Genomic DNA, 25,154 nt, shown 5'->3' on the forward strand with positions numbered 1-25,154 from the left:
CATGTAAAATAACTAGCATAACTCTAGCAGACTGAGCACAGTAGAAATACAGTTAAATAAAAGCACTACTATAATACCAGGAGGCTGATTGGAACTACAAGATACCAGTGTCATATCCAGTAGTTTTTATGTAAAGTAAATATAGATTTTAGCCATTAGATTCCAGCTATCCAGCAGATAATAACCAGAGGAAATGTATCTGGATAGCTTCACTTGTGAATAATGGTTTTGCTTTTGCAAGTAAACTGAGGATCTGGTAGACTACTAGTAGAAAGTTTTGTGTTACCCAGGAACAAGAGCAGGCATTCTGTCTGCAGTAGATTTCCAATTAAGTATAACTAAAGAATACTCCAGAATATATGATGATGTGTTTCAAAACTATGTAGCCAATTTTAGAGCATGGGACTTGGAGTCACAATTCTTGGGGTCTATTCCTGGCTCCAATAGGAACTGTGACCTTGGACAATGTAAACACTGTCTGTGATTTAGTGTATTCATAGGCACAGTAAGTGTAATTCTACTCAGCTAGCTCACAGGATTATCTTGATTCATAGAATATAAGGCCAGAAAGGACCACTATGATCATCTAGTCTGACTTCCTACATAACACAGGCCATAGAACTTCCCTGAATTAATTCCCATTTGAACTACAGCATATCACTTACTAAAACTTCTAATCTTGATTTCAAAGTTGCCGTAGATAAAGAATCCAGCACAACCCCAGGTTAATTGTTCATATGGTTAATTATCCCCACTGTTAAAAGAACTGAAACTCTGCCAGGATGCAAAGCCAGTACCTCTGAATCCTTTCACCCTCTAAAAGGCCAAGGCACTCTCCATTACACCACACAGCCACCTGAGACCTAATTATTTGTAAAACACTGTAAAAGCAGAAGTTTAAAGAAGACCTGGGAGTTAACCTAAATATAAACGACAGATAACGCACTGTGCCTGTTACGGATTACTAGAAAAACTCAACAGCTAGAATTTTAAACTGTGGTATTCAGACAAATCAGAGAGAACAATGCATTGTGTTCTCTGTTGCAAAACTCAATAGACATAGAGAGTAAATTATAATAATACTTTGCACTTCTAGAGTACATTCCATCTGAGAATCAAAAAGTAATTTGCAAATGTTAATGAATTAGTCCCACAACCTGCTTTGAGGTAGGGGATTACTATTATTCCATCTTCACAGAGGAGGAAATTGAGGCTCAGAGAGGTTAAGTGACAAGTCCAAGGTCTATGTTTTAACCACATAACCATCTTTAATCTAGTATTATTACATCTTAAATTCACCCTTTTCAAATACAATATGTACTGTTCTGATACAAATAAAGTTTTATTGTAAAAAACTGTTGAAATTCTTTATTGAATTGTTGATACTAATCCAACTTCTCCATTTGCATTCTAGTTCTTAAAAGAAACAGCTTTAAAAAAAACCTAAAAGAAAAGAAAACATGAAAATCAATATCAACTCTGTCCAGGACCATATTGTACCTCTCTATCAGAATGCTGCAAAGATGTTACAGGGTGCGTTTGTCACTTTAATTTCAGTGTGTGATTGCTTTTCTTATATGAGAATTAATTCTGTATTCATTATGGTGAAATGTTAAATTTTGGGCAGCTGATCAAATCCTGCAAATCACTTTGTTCCTCTGCTGACAAACAGGAGACGGCAGTGTCCCTAATCATTGTGTGTGATCTTTCATTTGGTGTTATGTGTTCATACTTACAGACAAAGGGCGCTATCCTGCAAGATGCTGAATACCTTCACCTCTCCTTGATTTCAGTGGGAGTCCAGGGGTGCCTGCCAGATCGCTGTGGACCCTCAGCACCTTGCAGGATCAGGACCTATAGCACATGTTTTTGTTGAAAATGGGAAGCTGTGATAACCGTTTGGAGTATTTTGGAAACAAATGGTTAGGCTCTATCCAAAGCTTAACAATACACATGACATGTGTTAGAACATCTATGTTTTTGAAAACATATAAGAGATTGGCACACTTATTTGTAGGTCATTTATCTCTCCTTTTCAGTCTCTGAATTCCTAAGACACCCAACATGTGCATTCTGCCCACATGCAATATTTTGAATTAACTACTGTAAACAGGAAAAATATAGAATTAGAATGATTTTAGCATTACATTTTCCCCTTTCCTTTTTAACCAATAGGGTATGCAAATGTTCAGTTAACTGGGCCTCATGTTTTCTCTTCAATAAATTGCTTTCGTTATGGCAAATAAATATTCATAAAGAAATGTGGACAATAAATCATTTTAAATAGTTCAAAGCCATTTTCTTTGTAGACTGCATATATTTTCAGCTGTGACTCGTCTTTAATATTTAATTCAAAAAGGATACTTGTAGAAGGACAATAGAGATAATGTGTCAAGTAGTAATTAAAACAGGGGGTAATGATTAAAACTGTTTTGATCTACATTGTGCTCTGTCAAATCCATAATCTTCTGTATTGGTTAATATGACTTTCTGCTCTGCTTCATATACAAAGTCAAAATAAACTTTCACTTAAAGGGACCACACAGCAAAAACACTGGGAGGGTCAGGTCTCCACCAGGGATGCAGAGGAAAGCTGCAATCTGGAGGCTAAGTATTGGTTTGGGAGATCTTGACTCAAATCTGAGTGACAATGAGTTTGTGGACTTCATCATAGTCTTCAGGCCACCTAAAAAATCATATATTTGCAACAATTCATAATCTCCTTTGACAAAAGGCTAGTGTCAAATTAGCAGGGATGCTGCTGGTCACTGTGTTTAGACCCTGTTTCAGAAAAATATGTAAGTATGCTGTAAGAGGGTAGTCTGTCTCTTTAAGGTCCAGTGAGCCTGGAGCCAGATAGACTTGTTCTGAAGTGGACCCCTTTAGAAACAGGTGTTTGGGCCTGTTGGAGGGGATTAGCACACCCCTCTGGGAAGGGATCAGGTGATTTCCTTATGAACACCTGATTCCCATAAAGGCTCAGTTGAAGTATAGAGCTACAGGAAATGGGGTGGTTTCTCTAGCATGCTTTACATTAGGGAGATTCTTTAGGTAGATAGCCTGTAGGAGGATTGAAGAAGAGTTGCTAGGCTCAGGAAGGTTCTGGTGTTTTGTTGAAGATTGTAAATGATAGTTTCTAGAAGTGGACTTCCTCTGCTTCATGTTCTAATGATGTCTGTCACAAAATGAGCCAAATCCTCAACTAGTATTGATAGCAGCTGAGCGATGCTCATTTACCACAGTTAAGAATCTGGCCTGTTAACTTTCCCCCCCTTTGTTTACTAAACATTTTAATTTTCATTTTAATGCATGGAGAACTATTTCACTGGGTCTCTGTGCATGCAGTAATGGGAAACATGTTCAACTGTAGATTAGACATCTCCATATCCTCCTAGTTTTTAGAGTATGTTTGTTTTACCAGCAGTTTAGTACTTACAGCTATACTTCCCCCATGGAGTAAAGATGTTGCATTCAGTGTGATGTTCCATTTTAACTTCACACCTTGCTGCAGCACACTTGGTAATGGGAGGTGATATACATTGTGAAATACACCATAAATAAAAGTAATTTGATATGCATGAAATATTTCTTAATGTTTTCCTGTTGTGGCAGACACAAAGAAAAGAAAAGCTATATTATCCCCTAACTGGCATGTTTCTTCTTCTAAGTAGCTGAAAATTGAGAAGCTAACTAGTATTTAAAATCATCCTGACTAGAAGGAACCACTAATCCATCCTGCATTGTGGCTGGATTAATTCCATTATTTCCAAACCTTCTCTTTCAGAAAGATATTTTGTCAAGGCCCACTTTGGTGCCCTGGGCTATCTCCAAACAGAAGCCTGACTACCACTCATCAACATGTTGTGCATCCCAAGAGAGACAGGACCCATCAGACAGAAGGTAATGGATCTCTTCTTTAGATATAGCAGTCTTCCTTTATGCCCTGTGGACCTGTTAATTACTAGACTAAATACAGCAAAAGCATAAATAATACTTCCCAAAAAATCTCACAACTAGATGAAGCTTATATATAAAAACACACGGTTCATCTTAGGCACTACTTGAGCAAGGTATCCATTTATTTAAAAAAGAGTACTTACTTTTCCAATCTGGCACTGAGCTCACTCATTTTCTCTTGGATTGAGAAGAATGAATCCAAGACTAATAGGAGAGAAAGTAATTATGCTGAATACCAGGGTAGGGAAGAGCTTAAAGTCAGAACAAGCTGCAAGAGAGAATCACGAAAGCTAAGAACAGAGGCAGGGAAGGAACAACAGAATATGGGGTGGGGGGAATGTAAAGGGGAGACTGGGGAGAAGAGCACAGGCAGTAAGGGGGTGCTACTCAGGCATTTAAAAGCATTGGGGGTGGAGAAGAAGTAGGAAACCTAAACACAAAAAGCAAGAGGCTGGGGCAGGATGGAGAAAGTGGGAGGCACAACAGAACATACCAAGGTCTATCTTGGAAAAGAAAAAAGTTTGAGACAAACACACACAGGCATTTATCTGTATTTCTGAGAAACCTCCCACCGCTCTGTTCATTTGAGGTGGGCAGAGAACAGGTAGAGGGTGATGGCTTAATGCTGCTGATGAATCTTGAGACTAATTTATTCGGCTTTGGACATCAGTCTGAAAGCTGGGATGCAAGTCTCTTGTTTAAAAAAACCTAAAATAAAAAGTTCTTAAAATCCTAAATCAGTAACAGAAGTGAAAGTAACTTCAATGGGAGCTGCAGCTGCTCAGTGCCTGTGAAAATGATGCCAATTACTTAGAGGCCTACACATTAATTGAGGTGCCTAATGTTAGGTTACTGTGCACAAAATCTGGCTCAGATACATTTGAATTCTGAACACTGTACTGCACTTCTGTGTTTAATAATGTCATCGTCAGTAGCAAAGGAAGCACAAAGCTTTGAACTTCGTAATCTGGCCAATAAGCATTGGGGTGGATGGAATTTGAAATATTTTAAAATACATTTGCAGTCTTCAGTTCTCTATATAAGGTTTGATTGGGCCTCTAGTGAAGTTAGCAGGAGTAGAATCAAGCCCATATTCTGTTACTGATATAGTTTAGCTCTTACACAATGTTAGAAGTTCGCTCTTAAGTGTCTGATGTCCTATAAACAACATTGGTAGTCTCAGTCCAGTCATTAGTGGACATCCATCTACCTCACAATAGGAATCACTGTCTGCAGCCTTGTGAGGAAGATCAAATGGACATGAACCAGACCCCAGTTCTGGACTTAGATAGCATTGGAAACTCTGCAGGGCTACTGTCTGTGCTGTACATGTTGGGTGATATCGTGGCCCCGCTGAAGTCAATGGCAAAACTCCCATTCGCTTCAGTTGGACCTGCATTTCACCTCTTCTGTGCATTGAGGGCTGCCAGCACCCTTCAGTTGTGAAAAAGTTAACTAAAAGTAAATCTGAAGTAAATCCTCAATCCCTCTGTATTGTTCTTCTGTTAACAGAAAACTGAATGATACTAGCATATCTCTAGAATTTCACAGTGCACATAAATCAGCTATGCTTTAAATGGGATATCTTACAATGTACAGAAAACCAAGGTCTTGATCTGTGGCTGAGCAGTACTCAGGAGCGTGAGGTTGCAGTGGAAGCTTTAACCTACCACTTCGGTTTCTGATTCTGACCTGGCTGTGAGTCAGTCCAGTCCCCCAGTGTAACTCAGGCTGCTCTAATGCCAGTTGCCGATGGTTCCCAATGGGTGGTCATAGTCACAGGGGAATCTCTGGCACCAGCAGGAAGCCCACTCACATAACCCATTGTAAGGTGCATGACAGCAAGGATAGGTTGGCAGATTAGCTAATAAACCATTGTGTTCTTCCTGTGGGTAGGGTTGCCAACTTTCTACTCACACAAAACTGAGCACCCTTGCTCTGCCCCTCATCTGAGGCCCTGCCCCTGCTCACTCCATCCCCCCTCCCTCGGTTGTTCGCTTACCCCACCCTCCCTCATTTGCACATTTTCACCTGGCAGGGGATTGGAATGAGGGCTCTGGCTGAAGGTGCGGGCTCTGGGGTGGGGTCAGGGATGAGGGATTTGGAGTGCAGGAGGGGGCTCTGGGCTGTGGCTGAGGGGTTCAGAGGATGGGAGGGACATCAGGGCTGGGGCAGGGGGTTGGGGCGCAGGAGTAGATCAGGGTGCAGGATCCAGGCTGCGCTTACCTTAGGCAGCTCCCGGAAGCAGCAGCATGTCCCAACTCCAGCTCCTATGTGGAGGCATAGCCAGTCGGCTCTGCGTACTGCCCCATCTGCAGGCCCCGATCCTGCTGGCTGCGGCTCCCGGTCAATCAGAGCTGCAGAGCCGGCGCTTGGGGCAGTGTGCAGAGCCCTCTGGCTGCCCCTATGCATAGGAGCCGGAGGAGGGATGTGCCGCTGCTTCTGGGAGCTGCGCGGAGCCAAGGCATGTAGGGATCCTGCCTTATCCCTGCTGCGCCAACAACTGGACTTTTAATGGCCCGGTCAGCAGTGCTGACCAGAGCTGCCAGGGTCCCTTATTGACTGGGTGTTCCAGTTGAAAACCAGACACCTGGCAACCCTACCTGTGGGCAGTTACAATGGGATAGCATGAAGCAACCCTAACGGAGAGGAAATTCTGTCCTTTTAGAGTCTCTTGTAATAGAAACATAAACAGCTTTGATTCCCCTCTTTTAAATGGGAAAAACTTAACTGAGAGAAAGACTTTAATCAATACTTTGTCATTTAAACCTCAGTCAACCAAATTGTCCATGTTTGCAAACACTCCATTGTAGAGTTTCTCAGTCTTTCCAGAACTCAGTGGTGTCTTGATGAATAACATTTCTAACTGGATAATTTTGTAGCAAGTTATCATCAAACACCTAGACAGATCTTCTGCAATATTAGATATGCTTTGAAACGATCCCTTCAGCAATGTGCATGAGGGAATTACAAATTCATCAGTATACAAGTTTTTCAATTTTTAAATGTAATGGTTCACTGTTACCCTAGTGATAAAATATAAACTTTATTCGTTGGTTGATAGTATAAGTAACTACTAAATTAACATTTCACAATTAAAAATCATAATCCATAGGTACTACCCTATTTATAAAATATTTTAAATTAAATAAAAGCTATGAAATCTTCTAATTGCAAATCATATTTTCGTCTAACACATTAGACAAAGGCATTCTAGACATAAAGTCATCTAGTTCAAATCTCCTGTTTCCACCTTTTTAAAAGATGTATAACAAGTCATCAGTAAATGTAGATCCTACAATATTCATATTCAGATACCCAATTTCTCTTCTGCATACAGCTCCAGTCTAGAATTACATTCTCATATATTACTACTTCATTTTGGTGTGGAAGCAGCATGAACTGGAGATGTAGATTTAAAAGAAACTGTGTTGTAGAGAAAGCAAAACCAGTTAGGACTCATCCCTGTAAGATATTGGGAATCCTCAAATCCCACTGACCCTGGGCAGTTTCAACTCCCACTGGGGGTACTCAGCTATATCTTGTATGATCACAGCGTGCATTCCTAACAAGTAGCACATATTAGGTGGCCCATTAATATATTCAACACAAGCAAGAGTTGCAGAATCAGGCCTAAAGCAAATTATATTATTTATTATGGAATCACCAAGGGGCCCCAGTCATATATCAAGGCCTTCTCTGTTATGTGTTAACACAGAGCTCACAATATAAGAATAAGATGAGATAACCGATAAATGCAACAAACAGATCCAACAGTCACTCTTATACCGTTGTTCAACTGCAGAAATGAGAGTATATTCTCATTGGTATAAGTTGTCATAGCTCCATTGACTTCAATGGAACTCTGACAATTTACACTGGCTAAGAATCTGTCCAATGGTGCATTGCTTCATTTGTTTATAATAGCTTCAGTTATGTGACCATTATTGATTCCTTCTATGACTACGGAAAGATTCTCATTCTGCGCTCTTTTTCTTTGATTATTTTAAATATGCCCAGCAGCAATGATACAGACTCTAATTTACAGTGAGTGTAATATCACATCACATGTTTTTGATCATGTCAGTTGCTGAAATTTTTTTTAAATTAAATTGCTTTGGCAGTATATGGGTGCTTAAAACATGCCAAGGAATATGGAAGATATTCTAGTGATTTTTGAAGTATATTTATGCAGGACTGGGGCAGTCATTCCACCGACAAAGGTTCGGCTGTCATAACAGGAGATTATTATGCAGTTTGGCAGGCTAAAATCTGGGAGCTTTAGGAGCTGTCATTGTGAGAGGTGATCATTCCTACAGATCTGGGAAAGGGAGTTTTTGGATATATTGGACATGGAATGTAAGAGCAAAAATCACATTATTTTGCTGGCACTTCTTTGTGAAATAAGCTTAACAGACAGCTTCAGCAACACCATGCAGTTGCTGCTTGGCTTAGATCCAGCACTGCCTGAGAGACAGTGCATGGTGCAAAAGGAATGGTGTGGCAATAGTAGATTCTGATTTTGTTCCTGCAAGTTGGGATCTTCTTGTGACAGCCCCTTTTATATAGACTCTGGTTGAAACAACAATTGTGTAAAAGAGAGGGACTTGCTCTGTGTAAAAGTTCTATTTGCAAATGTTGTGGTTGGCTGGACTGATGTTCTGCATAGGGTTTAATGGAAGATGAGACAGCACAGGGGAATTTGATGAAATGGTGTGGAATAGTGAGACTAAAGATTGGAGGCAAAGAACTGAGGCATGAGTGCTTTCTTGAGGGGTGGGGAGAAGGGAAGGTGTCAAGGTGGTTTATCCACCTGACAGCAGGCTCATACCATATCATATGGGGGAAGAGCAACCTTAGCAAACTAAGGGTTGATTGGCAGTACTTGTGATAATGGGTTACTTGCTATAGTGCAAATGAGCTTGGATAAGGAGAATTTTCTAATAACATTGACTCAGCTTGGCTTGATGTAGTGATCTCTTGTTCAATTAATTAAATTCAAGGGGAAGTGATGATACAGGCTGGCTTATCCTAATGACTTTCACTAGAAAAAGCTGGGATGAAAGCTATTCGCTCTGGAAGCAGTAGTGAAAATTTCCCCCATTCATGTATTGTAGGCACCTTCTGCAGGAATTCATTCCTTCTACTTATTCCATGCTTAGTGTCTTTCTGCTGAGACAGTCAGCAAGGTGGTCGTTATTACCAATTGTAATGATAGTTATGATGTAGTGCAATGTGCTCATGGAACTTTGTCAAAATGGTCCAATAGACTACATCAGCTGATTTTAGACTGTTAGTACACCAAGGACACTCACTCTTGGAGAACAAATATTGCTATTATATATATGAGCATCAGTTATCCAATCTTCCATTAGGAAAGAACTTCACTGTCCTTTTTCCTTCTATATCCCCTAGTCCTTGGATGAAGCTGAATGTAATTTATAGGTATATCTTCTAACAGCTTTCCTTCATTTCCTGCATGTTCTTCCTGACCAGCTCTTGTAGAATTTGGGTGAAAAGAGGTCAGCTGGCTTCCAGGCAGCCTACTAGAGAGCAGCTCCCTCCTGGGAAAGTAAGAGTTACCTGGCCAATGGCAAGCTAATCTGAAAACAACTCCTTTCCTAAAGCTGCTGCTCTATGGAAAACCTCATTTAGGTTTTGTCTTCCTACTTTTCCCATTTGCTTTCTGGGCACCAAACTGCTAAGGGCCTACCTGCTGTGGAGGTGCTTCACTACCTTTCTTCACAGGTAAATTCCAACTGTTCGTTATTGGGAAAGGGTGAAATAACATAAGAATGGATTGTAACTTATTGCTGCTTTCCCCTGTTCAGTGAAAGGGCTGGTTCCTATCACGTGTGGATACTTGCCCACTAGGGACTGGAGTGAAATACCAACTAGGGTATTGAGCAGCCATCAAATAGGTAATCTCCACAGGACTAGATTTGAACTGGTGAGCCAGAAAGGAAGCTTCATGTCCCATTAATAGCCTTTGGAGTGATCTGGTATTCCAACAATGCTCCTCTTCCTATGTCTTTAAAATCAGACATAATTGTGGCATTGTAGAACCATGAAGTTTTTAATTGAGACGCCCACTATTTAGTCTTCTCAGGAGCAGAAACTAATAAACTGAGTAAATTAGGGGGCACCTTTTCAAGTGATGGGACTGCAAGAGTCAGTTGACTTCTGTGTCAAATACTCTGGGGTATGGGGTTCAACCACTTAATTCTTCACAGCAAATTAGAAATAGAACTCCAGCTGGTCCTGTCAAAAAGAGGCTGCTGTTTAGATTCCAATTCTTCAAGCTCCTCAAATGCTGGATTCAGATGAATGTATTAGAATTGCTGTTACTTGGTTGACAATTGCAGTGCATAAGAGAATTGTTTCAAAACGTGAATTTCTGTAAGGTATTAAAAAAGATGTAGTTTAAGGCATAAGATGTATTCTCCCCTTCATGGCAACTGTCTGTTAGTATTAATAGGACTTACATGTGCACATCAGAGCATAGCCTATTCTTCTTGCACATCTTAACATTCGTCAGTGGGCCTGGTCACACAGATTTTCTTGAACAATAATTAAACTCTGATTACTAAGCAAAATATGAATTTCCAGCATACAGACAGCACAGAGGAATAAGTTTCTACTGTTAGAATATTAACTCTTTTCTCCTAAGAAGAGAATATTTCCTGACAGTTGGCGAGAAGAGAAACTTCTTTTTGATATAGCAAAACAAATGAAAACCTTTTTTTAAGAGGTTCAGCATTAAATTCTGCTCTTAGCTCTTATAGTCATCAGCAGGAATTGTGTACCTGAGGTCTCTATTCAAATCCTGCCCTCCTTTATTATAGGTAAAGTTCCTAGTAGAGCCTATGGATAAGGCTGAGAGCCCAGTGGGCCTTTTCCAGATACTTCTAATTCTGTTTTTATTAGCGCAAATATAAGCATTTTAAATGCTTTGTATGCATTCTGGTTTCTACTACACAATAGGTTTTGTGGTTTTATATTAATGAGAATAGGCATTCCACCCATCATACATATGCACCTATATATAAGTAACTTCATTTTTAATGTCCACTTCAGTGTGCATGTTATGATCTTAGAGGCTGTACATGCCAGGGGACTCTGAAGGAGTCCTGCTCTAATATTCCTCCATTGCAGCCAGCAGGAATGGATAGCTAAATTGATTGTAGCAACAGTAAATTTCCTAAGGAAGCATTCTATGGAGTGGCTATTCCTCAACCCTTCCCCCTTCCTATCTTTCTCCAAAATTCCTACAGGTTTCCAAATGGAATTCATATGCAGAGGCAGACATGGGTTCTGGGGAGGAGGCAGGCTTGCAGTGGAACCATGATGGATCAGATTTTCAAAGGTAATTAGATTCCTAAAGAAGCAGATAAATCCCACTAGTGCCCTCCAAAGTGCTTAACCTGAAGTGCTTATCTGCATCTTTAGGTGGCTAAATACCTCTATTTTTACCACTTCCACATGTGTTGAACTTGCTTAGCTTTCCCCTGCTCAAGCACAGGGGAGGGGCTGGCTTCAATTTCCCTCCAACAGGTTCCTCTTTCCAGTCACTGGTTTGGCAGCCAGCAATAACTTATGTAGGCCTAAATTAAGGACCTTTGAGCACTTTCTTGTCCTAAAGGCTTTTTCCAACAGTGTCTCATTGCATGACCTATTACATACAGTGATCTGTTGTAGATGGTATATGAGGTGTCAGGCTCTGAAAGAGGCAGACCTCTTTGTGACCTCCCTCTGGATCGGAAGAGACAGGTAGCTTATTCTGGGCAGCCATGAGCTAGGCAGGGAATCACCTCTGAATATTTACCGGATTAAATGTTCCAGTTGTTACCTAATCAAGGATGTATTGCATCTGCTTCTCTAATAAGGCTAGAGCATAACTTAATGGAAGCTTGTTCTGCATGGTTGGGGCACCACAGTCATGGGACTGGGTAGCTAGTCTTCAAAGCTGCATGTCACTTGAAACCTGAAAGCCCTTTTATATATCTGATAAGGTCCCCATTCTCCAACACACTCTTATTTTCTCTCCCCACACGCCCACCCTACCCCCACAGACACTGAAACTGGCTCCCAAAGTGGAGCTCATGCAAGCCCTTGGTGGGGGGGAGGCATGTTGCCACAGGGGCTGTAGAAGTAGCACAGATGCACTCAGTCTTTGTGTGAATGGAACAACCCTACATGACTCTTCCAAAATCCATGAGACTTTTCCTATGGAGACCAGAAATTGGTCAGTTTGGAAGGTCACATCTTCTGCTTGTTCTACAAGGTGTTGAGAGAAGAGGGCAAACTACTTCACCCCTGATGGGGTAACTCTGTGGAAACTCAGTGACTTGAAATGGTGACATGGTCCTTCCATAGAGAAAAATCCACAGAAGGGATTTGGCCCAGCGTAACTGGGTTATTATTCCTTAGCATCTCTAAAATGAGGCCCAATATATTTTTCATACATATACAGTATGTTGGGGCTGATTTGCAGGGATGCTCAGCATACTCAATTACCATGTACAGAGAAAGGATCTGCAGGTGCTCAGCACCTTTGAATAATCAGGCCTTGTGGGAGTTTCTGTTTACACACATGCATGCAATACATCCTCTCTACCTATATTCTAGCAACATAGCGACCACAGCATGTCGCGGGGTAGGGCAGGGAGAAGGAAAGTGTCGAACTGCAGATGGACAATTTGACAGAGGTGTGCATGGAGGACAGTCTTCTAGTTAGTCAATACAAGCAGTATGAACCTAGTACTTAGACTCAAACTCAGCAACATAGGATTTGCCTAAAATATGTCATTACCATAGACAGAAAGAATTGAGTGCCAAATCTTTCCACCTACCACAATATCTTAGAAGAAACATTTGGTGGCATTTAAATAGAAAACATTACACTATGCCAGAAGAATGCTTTACTTTTTAATACCTCTGAGTTGTGTGATGACCACTGTCAAAGATGTTTGTGGTGTGAAAATATGTGGGTTCTCTTCCCTCGTGTTTTTTGTTCATGATGATCATATTGAAGTTTTTAGTCCATGCTACATCTAAAAAGTATGAAGCATTTTTGGAGAAAAGCTTTTGTTTACACTGCTACAGATGGCTGGAATAAATTAGTGGACTCACTAAACAGCAGTTCATTTTAGTTTAAAATGAATTTGGATACTTATCAAAGCTCACAGGGTGGCCATTTTATGTGACTTTACTTTTTTTTTATTTGGGTATGGAATTGTAAAGCACAAAAGCCATATCAAAGGAACGGTAAGGGTTTGTATTTACCATCCTGCCTCCTCCCCAAAAAGAGGAATTTATAGTTCCATCTACAACGCACCCTGTTGTGCTTATGTACTGCAGGATGTAGTGGGTTATTCTGCATAGCTACCTTCTCTGTAGACCACTGCAAAATCCCACTGTAAAGGGGCAGATTTGTAATGCAGATTTAGGCTGAACATTTGCTAATCGAAACTTAAATCACACACTTACTTCTAAATTTATGAAGAGATGCACAAGGATTTAGTTACTTGTTGGAATTAGTGGGAGATAGGAGTCACACAACTACCCGTACACCACTGTGAGGCAATACTGACTGCTAGATTTTTTTTTTTCCAGAATCACTATTGTCTGGACTACTTTATGATAGCTCTCACTTTAAACTCATGGAGGAGATCTGTGAAGGGACCATGCACAGCTCCTTGATTTTTTTTTTCCCCCTTCAATCCTTCAAGGACCTTATTCCACTAGAAATCCAGTATAACAGAGCCTCACTACATTCCACTTCCCGTCATGCCCTGTAGGGTAGAAAGGATGTTGAATGCCAAATTTTATTCCAAAAATCACTGAAAATGTATAAACTTGACCTAACATTTCTTGTTTCTCTAATCTTAATGGTCTCTCAGTACCCTTTGAGGGATTTGACTCCCACTTAGTTACTTGGGGATCTTTGCCATGCCTTAGATGCCAAAAGTAAAATCATCACAACTAAATAGGACTATCTTCTTAAAGAAAGAAATTTAACAAAACACGTGTAATAAAACCTGGTTACTTCTGTTACAATCTCCTGTATGTGTCTCTGTAGAGAGCTTTTAACATAGATTACACTTTTGAGTGGGCCTACCTCTGATGGGGGCACTCCTTTCTAAATGAGTCAAGGTCAAAGGTATTTTATTTTCAAAATTAGTAGTAAGTCCTGGTTTATTGTATCATAGAGAATGCAAAAGGTTATGGATGGGTAAAGGAATCTTGTTTAATGGTTGGAAAGTCCTGTTTCAATTAATATGGATAACTGAAACAGTTTATAAATAGGCAAAGGTGAGTGATCTTAACTAATCCTCATGAAACCAAAGAAAATATTTAAATTCAGTTACTCGAAAGAAGCCATTCAAGGAGCTCTAATGAATATTTTTAAATTCAAATTGAATCTATTTCTTTTTCAAGTTTAGTGTATGCGTCCTTTCCAGGAATACATAGTCTAAACCATTTTCCTGTTTAACAAGAGAAGCTGTTACTTATTTACAAAACTGTACTTCACTTGCATTTCAATATCCCACTCAAATTATTACAAGGAAACTTTAAATCTAATTCTTTAGTGTACTAAAAATTCTTAAATTTTATAAGGTAACAATTTAAGTTTGTAAGAGGGTTTCCTGGCACAGGAAGAGCCAGCCTGAAGCAAGATGTAGTGAGTTATGTGCCTCCGCCTTGGGAGCAGCCTGCTTTCTCTCTCTGATTCATGTGTGTTAAGGCTCTGGATCTTAAGAAATAACCTTTATGTTTATCTAACATCTGTTTATATGCTGTGAACGTAACAACTAGTGACAAGGATGGGATATTTTAAGAGTACATATACAAAATGGCTATGCGTGGCAATATGGACTGCCTCCTCCAATTTAATGGAACAGGGAGGTTTTTGCAACATACTTAGATTTAAGCAGTGCTTTCATAAAAATGTTAGAGACTGATAAATAAAGGGTTGTATTCCTAACCCTGGTGGCTAAAACCACATGTACTGTGCTTTTATAAAAAAAAACAACAACAACAAAAAAAAAACTTCTTTACACCAAGAACCTGGTGGTCTTGTGCAATAAACTAAACCAATTTGTCTTTTGGAGTAAATTTCCGTGAATTAAGTGGTGACAATGTTACATACTACAAGGAAGTGCCACTAGAGGGAGCTGTGCACACTGCTCTTTAAATCCACAAAGAGAGGTGCCAAAATTTGAAAATAAACTGACCTCACTGTGGTGTGTCTGGGAAGAAAGGCATCAGCAGGCAGGTGAAAAGGATGATTACGCAGATCATTAGGTCTCTCTGGATTGTGGTGGGAGCTGTGTTTCTGCTGTTTACGGACATCACACTATCACGAGCAGTATTGCTTTAATGCATGGGAGTAAAAGTGCAATGAGAGGAGATACCACACCAGGCTTGCCACAGTGCACTGTAGTACACCAAAGGATATGCTGAGAGGAAGCCTTCAGTGCCTACAACTCAAGCCACTGAACTAGTTACATGGCTGGAGGAGTTGGGACAACCTGCTTTAGAGCCCTGGATAAAAGGATGTGTGAGACAGTACATGATGGAAAATGAACATACAACTTGTCCCCTTCCCCCATATTATCTTAATGTAAAAGTAAATGATGTAATATTGAAAATGGAAATAGATACAGGAGTGGCCAAGTCTGTGGTTTCTGAAAGGGTGTATAAAAAATGCTTCCTGCAGTGAAACTTTTTACAGAATTATATGAAAATTTCCTGTCACTGTAACTTACAAATTGATTTAACAATTAACAGATACATTTATAATTGAAGAAAATGGCCCCGCACTGATGGGCAGAAACTGGCTATGTGAGAATAAATTGGATTGGAGTGTGGTACATCACATGACTGACATTGGGAGGAATAGAAAGAAAAATGCAAATCTGTATTTAGTACAGACATGAGTTTGGTAATGGGCATAATAATGAGGCTGGTTGTGTTGGGCAAGGCCATTCCCAAAGGCTAGACCTGTGCCATGTGCTCTGAGAGCCTGTGGAAAAGTAACACTGCAAAAGCAGGACATAACTTCATCTGTGGAGGTCAATGGATGGGCTACACACACCTGGTGCAGCTCATCCCAAAGGGTGATGGCAACATAAATTTTGGCTGCTGTTTAATGCTTTATTGTAGCTCTTTTGTCTTGTCACTGTTTGCTTGCTTGAAAGAGATGAGATGATAAGCTGAGATAAAAGTGAAACGGGAATGCAGCTGGAAGTGAAGAGATGGGAGTATTGTGCTGCTTGCTTAATTCAGAGATTTATACTCGACTCCTTCCGTAGCTTCACTGGAGGGCGGTGAAAGACACACTCCTTCATGCTTGGCTGGATGTAAATATTTGTTGCTGTCACACTTTCATTGGTTTAAAACTGTCCTGGAATAGTCCTGGTAACATCAGCTCATGAAAATGTAATCTCTTTGCACATGCAACGGTGGTATTTTTCAGTCTTTTGGGTGGAACTGTCTCAACAACCCTTACCATTTTGAACTTGTATTTAGCCCATCATTTGAGAGATTCCTTTATTTTTATTAGGCCTGAATAAGAGTTGAAATTCTATTTTAAATCCAAATATCCTTACTTTAAAATAAAGACTTTATATAATTTGTCTTTAGCTTAGATACACTTCAGATACTGTCTCAATTCTTGGAGAGAGTTCTTGTTCCCTTTAAGGACTACCAGATAAGAACCCATTAATTATATAATATTGTAATTAATTGGGTAACTTAATCTAGTAACTGGTTATTTTGATGCTATATTAATACACAAAACATCTTACTATTTATATGGCAATGGTATCAGGCACTTATAAGGCTTGTATTTACAAATTTTTATTTAAACAAACATTTAGAAGTTTACACCCTTTCTAAGCACTTAAGGAATAAACAAACATCTTCCACAAAACATTTCCCAACTATACATGTGGTCCTTAAATGACATGAAGACCAAAATGTGTATAAATGTTTCTAATATGCATGCTCCTAGAACTCTTTGTGTATTAGTTTAAAAACTGAAGTCCCTCTTTCTGTAAAGGGGGAAGGAGGAGGCCTCTGGCTTAGTTTTTTTGTGGCCTTGACAAACCAGATGACTACATATGCCTTCTAACGCTTCTGTCTGAAATCCTAGGAAAAACAATATTCCCATAGTCATTAACAATGGGGAGGAGGCTGAGGGACTCTCTTGTTGGATGTTTGTAATCACACAAACTGTCTGATAAAAAGGCAATCTGAAGTAACTTTACTCCCAAGTAAAAACTCATCCCAAACACTCGGTACGATAACTAACATTACATGAAATAAGCTATGTAGAATATTACAACAATATGGAAGTTATAAAACTGCATTTGAGTCTGCATTTGGACCTGGGGGTTATAAATAAAGATATATAGACAAGGAGGAGGTAATCTCCTTGAAGCTTCTTGGGCTTGTCACATATTAGGAAAAGGTGGAAATTTTTCTAAATTTCTTTAATTATGCTGAATATTATTAAATAAAACCAGCAACTAAAAACAAATATAAGCAGCTATTCTCCAAGCACCGTGTATCTACAAGTATGTAGAAAGAGTTCTTAAACGTGTCTCCACTGTTATTAAATCTGAACACCTAATGATATAAAGAGTAAATTAAAACAATGTTAATTTTGCATCAATATTGAGACTTCCCCCAGCACATTCCATCTATCTCCTCCTGTTGAGACCACCAGAGGGAGGGATTCCAGCACAGGAAACAGCAGAGTTGGTGTGGTGGCAGACAGCGGAGCTGCAGCCTCCAGTTTGCTCTGGAAGAGACTTGTCCTACAGAGTGGGAATCTGGGAATCTAGATCTTATGGTCCATGCTCTTACGTGAACACAGAAATCCAATTAACACATGATTAGTTCCAAGGAGCTTTCAGAACCGATAACCATTTCAATAGACCTTTCATAGCAAGTCCCAGTTCTTGTTGCTATTTTTCAACAATAATTCCATTTGTAGGTGAAGTCCAATATTAGGCAGTGTTAGAATTTACATCGATCTGCACATGCCATCTGTAGCAGTGAGTATGGACTATGGAGGCAGCCAGCAAAAGTTACAGTGTAGCTTTACACCCTAGTTTGCTGTGTAGTAACTTTGTCTAGACAAATGCTGAGATAACCAGGAACCAGAAGAATGTGTAAATTAAAGAGTAGGGCAGACTACACATTCTTATATCCTTCAGTTAGCTGCTTTTCTTGCTACTCTCCTCTTTTGGCCCCTCAGTAGATCAGTCAAATGAGTCCAAGGAAGTGTATGTGGCACTCAGTGGGCCAAATTTAGAGATAAGGAATAGGAGGAGCAAGTAAATCTGGGGGACAACAAATACTGAGGCACTCAGAAGAATGTGTACATTTTACCAACTTGGAATCCCTCCAGACTTTCTGGGACCCACCACTGAATTTGGCCAATTTACTGTTAAGTCACCAACTTAAAAAACAAACAGAACAAAACCTACATTAAAATGTTATTTGAGTGCACGACTCGGCAGCCTAAAGTTACAAAATGCCAAATTTAAAGCTGTACATGTAACTTTAATTCTGCTCCTTGTTTGTCCATCGTGAGCAATGAAGCAAGCAGGGGATCTATGCCAATAAAAGGGAGCATATGGTTAAAGGCTATAGCACAATGTTATAAGCACAAGGGAGATGAATTAAGATGGTACTGGCATTCTTAAATCTGGCATTTCTTAATCTTTTGAGTACTTGACTCTACATACAAAACCACAACATTCAGGTTGAAATTTCCTCAGTCTTTTTAATAGAATTTGTATTCATCTTTTTCCTTTGTGTAACAGTAATAACCCCACGATCAGCAGGATTTGAACCTTGAAATTTTGGCACTTACCTCTACCATTTGAAATAAGTACATTGGCTTGGCAACAGGACAAGCCTGTTATCAGAGAGTTGGGGACGGGTTGCTAGGGCCTATTTGCTGGATTGGGGGAAGCCAGGTGCAGCCCTGCCTCCCCCCTCAGCTACAGCTGCTCCAACTGCTCCCAGGCATTCCCAGTAGCGTGGTGGTGCTGCTGCATTGGCAGTATGAGCCTGGTTCTTTAGAATGTTCATGCATCACATTAGTAATTGCATGCTGCCAAATATTCCCTGCTCAGCATAAGCAACGGAAGGGGAATAGCAATTTTTAAAAAGTTCATAACTAAACTAAGCCTGACTTCAGGACAAGTGAATGGCATGGCTCTAGTCCCAAGGCTTTATCCATGCTTCAAAGCCCTGCTGCAAATAATGGAGGTGTTAGTACTTAATCTTTTTTTAAGTTAGGCAACTTAAAAATAGAGGTTGCTACCAGCTCACTCAGAAGTGTATGAATCAAACAATTGTAAAACTTGGGCACAGACTAGCTACTCAATTCATAACTTCATAGGCATGAGAAGATTCCCTAGAAAAATTAGTTGCAGGGAGGATGCATGTCCACAGCCAAAATACCGATGCTGTCCAACCTCTTGTAGATCAGGCATAAACAGAACTGGAAAACACTGCAATAGGTGGAACAAGAGACAACTCAGCCAGTTATATGTCAGTATTAGTTATCTCCAACATTCAGAAGTATTTCATTATTTCATTATTATTTATAAGTATTTCTGATTTTTGTGCCAACACAATACATGCTTTGCTGTAATTGGTTTGCATGATTGTAATCAGCAAGTATTTTCATGTGATACTTCTGAAACAGGGAATAAAGAGTCCAAGAAATGAAGCTCGCACATGTTGCCTGAACTATGGATTCTGTATTAATTATATTGATTACCTAAGAATTCCCAGTTACCACTATGAGGTTTGATAGGTTCTTGTTGCAAGATCAGGCTCAGTATTGGAATTACCGCTCAGTTACAACGTGCATGTCAGGGTTCCTAACACTCAGACTTAGGAAGAAAACCTTCTGTATTTGTAATAGTTTTATTAAAATAGTCAGCAGAGTCACAAATACTGCAGTGCAGCAGGGTAGGTAGAAATCATATTGAATGTATGTCTGAATAGCCATATACTCTCACCCTCATGAAATGTTAGCCATTATCTTCCTCATCCTGGCACCACCCAAGAGCTACATCCTTTCCCCTCTCCTAAGCATGCAGGCTGGAGTACAACCTTTATACTGTGGTGTGCTGATGACACTATACCAATGCATACTTCAATAGCAGTTTCTGCCCTTTTTTCTTATTTGTATTTCCTCACCCTACTAATGCTGGGGTGCCCTTCTCCCATAGGTTACTAGGCCTCTTTACTTCAGCATTACAGAATATACGTCTGCTATTATGCCACTCGTATGGTCAGACATCTGTGGTTGTTCCCAACTTAAAATATCCCAATCTGCTATAGACTAAAATGTTGTGGTTGCCTATTAGCAATTTAGTCACTACAGCATTCTCTGATCTGGGGTTACTCCTGGTTAAGTGTGTATATGAAGGCTATTGAGCCTTATATGCCTAGCTTAGCTAAACTATTGTCTTACAGGCCTCAGGCCTGTAAGCACACTGCTTTGCCGCCTTACCTAGCAAATACCTACATCTATAGGCTACGAGTCTTCCCCTTCTCTGCTCTGCTCGATAGGGTGATTGTTAATAAACCTGCTCACATACATTTAGGGCCTTACCCTTTGTTTAAACTCCTTATTTTCACCTAACACAACACAATGAAGATAACAGATACAGGGGGAATTGCCACATGCTCAGTCAATATGTGCTTTTGGGGTATAACAATTTTGAGTTTGCAGCCTTGCACTCAAATTGACCATAAAGTACCTGTGATGGTTGGTCACTACGCAATATTGGTAGTCTCCACTGTAGATCACCCTTTCCATAAGAGCCTCTTACTTACCCTGATAGAACATGACAACTGGTTCTGTTAGTACCCTTTTGGTCACACAATGGTGTCCATCACAAACCTACTGTACCTGAAAATGTACTGATGCCCCTTTTCAGAGCAACCGGACACTGGTGGAATTTTCCATGTTTTGGTTTTTTGGTGATCTGCTACCAGAAGTAGTACATTGATGCATTCCTTATAGATGATGTCTTCAAGGTGACCTACTAAGTGGGCAGCTGCCAACTGGTTGAACATATTCTTATCTAGATCAAATGCAGGCAAAGAGGCTCTGGCTAAGACATGGCTTTTTCCACAATGCAACTTTAATTAAATGAGTCTTGATTAGGGTGTGGTGTCAAACCCCATGTTCCCAATTGTTCCTAATGATAATTGTTGACAGGCATTTAAACAGGTGTCTTTTCCTGTTCCATGTTCTTGAAAACAGTGTCAACAGTACAAATTAGCAATTGCTAATCCTTAATAGGAACCTTCTAATTTTTAAAATCAAGAGGATATTAGTGATGGTTTTAACACATTTACCATATGCAGAACAAAGGATTCATGTACTGTACTCATTGCTGACAAGCAGTAATCCTATTCACAAGGTAGGATAAGTGAGAGGAAAAGAAGTCACCATGGTGTATTTACAAGAATTGAATTAATCCAATATGCCAAATTAACAAACTTAACAAAATAGGAATGTGCATAAACTGAATGTGACTGATTAACACTCTGGATATAGGTGTAGCCACCTCCCATCCCAGAGATGTTGATTAGCGAAAAGACCTTTTCCCAGGTTACCAAAGGTGACATGGTTACATTCACAAGCTCATAGCCAAGGGTCACTTCTGCCTATTATGTTCTTTATAACTTGACAGGGCTTATTAGGGGTTGATTCCCTTGATTACACTACTGGAGCACGGGAACTGATTTAACCATTGAGACCCCTTTTAAGTACTTATCTTTTCAAATATATAAACTGACACCATTAGTCTAGGGGATAACTCAATACCATCCCATGTTTTGGTTTATCAGTCTTCCCTAAATTCGGTATACTGCCATCTGAGAATGAGATCACACTGTTCCAGGGACAATATCAGCGCACAAAAATGTGTTCTTACAGCCGACTGCTGCCGTTGGCTCTAGACCACTGTTACAACAATGTTAGCGTTCACGCCGTTTGGAGGTCTATAAAAGTCCATTTGTTTCCTCCGCATGACAGTCAAATATTGGAAGTTGAGAGTCTGTATTTGGTTGAGTGGCCAGGTGCCTCACCAAACCAACTGTCAGGATATTAAGGCTGCTGCAGTGGAGGAAAAATGCTGCCAGTTACATTGTGCTGTGAGCCAGTTTTGGCTTGTTTCCTTTGAGGATCTTGAATTGTTGTAGGATACCTGCAAGGACATGTCCCTTTCCTGGTACAACCCTGGGGGAATTGATATCATAGGCATTTACCAGTTTTTAATTTGATTCTTTTCACTACCTCCCAAAAATGGTGGGTGATAAGGAAAGTGGAACTTTCCTTAAATTATATTATAAACAATTTTGAAATACATAACCAATAAAGTTGGTGTCTTTTTTTTTTTTAAATCAAAGTCCTCAGCTAGAAAACATCTGTGTTAATTTGTCTCTGTTAAGCTTCTGGTGTGTTAACCTTCAAGGGAAATGCTATTACCCACTTTGAAAAATATAGGATTTTAAATTGGGGATTAAGCCATTTTTGCCTTCCCTGAATCAAGGAAATTGAATGGGTGGGACATGTTGGCTCATAAATGTATGAGAGCTCCCGTTTACATCATGCCCTCTAGATCTCCTTTTGGCAAACAACTTACCTTGCAAACATAAAGGAGTTCACTAGGGCAAAGGGCTGCTAAGTGTGTTTACATACTGGAGGGGTAAGCCATCTGAGTGGTGAACCCTCAAATACTAGAGTGACACAAATTTTATAAGGGCATTGCATGCCCAAACAAAACATTTTAAAAAAAAATAACAATTCTATTCCTCTCTATTGTACAGAGCATACCTGTACTCCTGCCTCCTGTGGAGGGGTGATAATCTTGATGATTATCCCACCACCATGTTGTTTGGGCTCGAACCAGATTTTTTTCCTATTTATATCAGCATTGATTGTTTAACAATTTATAACACAGATAACCAAACAATATACACTGTTACATTATAAAACATTGTGCCTTTAATATGGTTACACCTACATCAATATTGCAGTGTTGCGCTTAATGAACTTCTGAATTTTAATCTGGGTCCTGCCAAGTTGGCCACACTTGTTGACAACACCTAAATCAAAACAGTTTGCAATTTTTGTATATATAATTAAATTATTCATTGAGGCAAATATACCTATATTTGACTGATATTTGTCAAAAATTACACTATCGTTACTGCATTATAAAAATACACCAATGATGGTCATAGCCTAATTATAATATTGAAATAGTGTGGTACGCATTGCTTTCTAACATTTTTATACCTTTATGTGTGCACAGTGCTGCAACAAACTCCCCAAAATTAAAGTAGTGACGTAAAACATATTACTTTTAATCAGGACCTAGAGTAATAACCATGACTTAAGCTGTGGGTAGCAGTTTTAGAGGCTTGAGTAATTGATTAAAAGAATAATTCCTGTGTAAAAAAAAAGATTATATGTTGCATGGTTTTTATCATGGACATGTTAGTTGCAATTCCAAACATACTTAGCTTGGGGTTAATGATGCACAACAACTGATTAGTTAAATCAAGAATAGGTTCATTAACTGAAAATTTGAACCCAGTAAGTTTTGTGGCTGCAATTTGGCCTTATGCAGGCATCAGAACAATATAAATTGTAAGGGTTTTACCTTTTTGCTTCTTTTCCTGTTTCTCCCCAGGCCATACCTTTAAGGTTAGAGGGGTAGTGAGCAGGGTTTACTTTTACCTAGGGTGACCAGATAGCAACTGTGAAAAAACAGGACGGGGGGTGAGGGGTAATAGCCGCCTATATAAGAAAAAGTCCCCAAAAACGGGGCTGTCCCTATAAAAACAGGACATCTGGTCACCCTACTTTTACCCTACTTCTGTTTATGAAGTTACCTTTTTAGATTTATATCAGGTACAGCCTTGTCTAAAAGGATGCTGAATCTTACATGTTAATATTTTTAGATTTTTAAAATAATATTTAATTAGCTATTTTAGGGGTCACCAGTTCTAACTTCATTCAGCCAAACTTAGGCTAGAAGCATTTTGCTTCACTTGCTTCCCTTCCCACCCACTTCTGAAAATAAGAAGCAATTTCTCTTTGGCAACATATTGGCTACTGGCCAAATAGCCTTTGACTTTTTTCCTGTTAGCTTTTGTTGCTGAAGATTACTTAAGAATTACAAATTAAATGCACAGAAACTGTTGGCCTGCCTGACTACAGGAAATTTTCCATGGATTACAAAATGCACTGTTACAAGGTCTCTAAGACCTATAGGGAACTAAGCTTTTTATTTTTTCTGGTAATCAGAGATTTCTTTTTCTTTGGTCCTCCAATACATACCATATTGGATTTAGTCTCCTGGACTTTGTCACAGGCAATTAATGCACTTCCAAAGCAATGTGACACAGCTTCCTGGGCCCCCGACACATGGAACTCTCTGGATGAGGGTGATTAAAAATAGCTTGGCTATGTTCCATTCGTATTAAACCTCCTCCATGATCCTTAGTTTGTATTAGTACAAAACTACTACTGCCATGTTTCAGGCAACCACAGCTGGGTCACCAGAAGTCTTGGCTGACTCCTCACTCACTCAATTCTAAGTCTGCATGATACTTGGCAATTAATGTGGAATTGTCCCTCCCAAAATGGTAACCCCCTTGCCTAGTTAACTGGCTTCAACAATTTCTCAACTCCGAATACTCCCAAAGGCTAAGCTGGCTCTGTCCCTATTAGACAGGGGCATACATCCTGAGTTAAATGCCAGAGGCTTGGGGGTTGCTTTCTCTCTTCCCTTGTCAGCTAGCATGTGGTCTAGTGGCACAGGGGCTATTTACCTTGTTGGGACCTACCAGGCGCTGTGATACTTAAGTGCAAGCTTGCATGGTTTCTTCATGATGGATGGCTCTGGGGTATAGTCTGGAAGAGCTGTGGAACTTTTGCTAAACTGTGCCACTCTACTCACAGATCTGGCCAGATTCTAAATTACTGGGGCCTACTGGTGCCTAAAATAAAATCAGCTTCCCACCACCTCAGACTGTGGGTTACTGAGCCCTGATGCTACTGCTTATTCAACTTTAGGTACCTTTTACTTATTCTCAAACAGTTCAATTTACCAGGCCCCCCTTTACAAGGGTGTATA

General features: G+C 39.8%; 1 long non-coding RNA gene across 3 annotated transcripts in view; it reads right to left on the bottom strand.

Annotated features, from left to right (window-relative positions):
* The window catches only part of LOC140916050 (uncharacterized), a 68,779-nt gene that overhangs the window by 20,757 nt on the left and 22,868 nt on the right, over window positions 1-25,154 (bottom strand). For 2 of the 3 annotated variants that reach the window (XR_012160391.2, XR_012160392.1), the window contains exon 2: window positions 1,737-1,854. This is a non-coding gene — a long non-coding RNA (uncharacterized LOC140916050). Of the gene's footprint in view, window positions 1-1,294; window positions 1,444-1,736; window positions 1,855-25,154 lie in introns of those variants that run through there. The other variant, XR_012160390.1, reaches the window with a different exon arrangement.

This window comes from Lepidochelys kempii, chromosome 8 (assembly GCF_965140285.1).
Source record: "Lepidochelys kempii isolate rLepKem1 chromosome 8, rLepKem1.hap1, whole genome shotgun sequence".
In the NCBI taxonomy this organism is placed as follows: Eukaryota; Metazoa; Chordata; order Testudines; family Cheloniidae; genus Lepidochelys; species Lepidochelys kempii.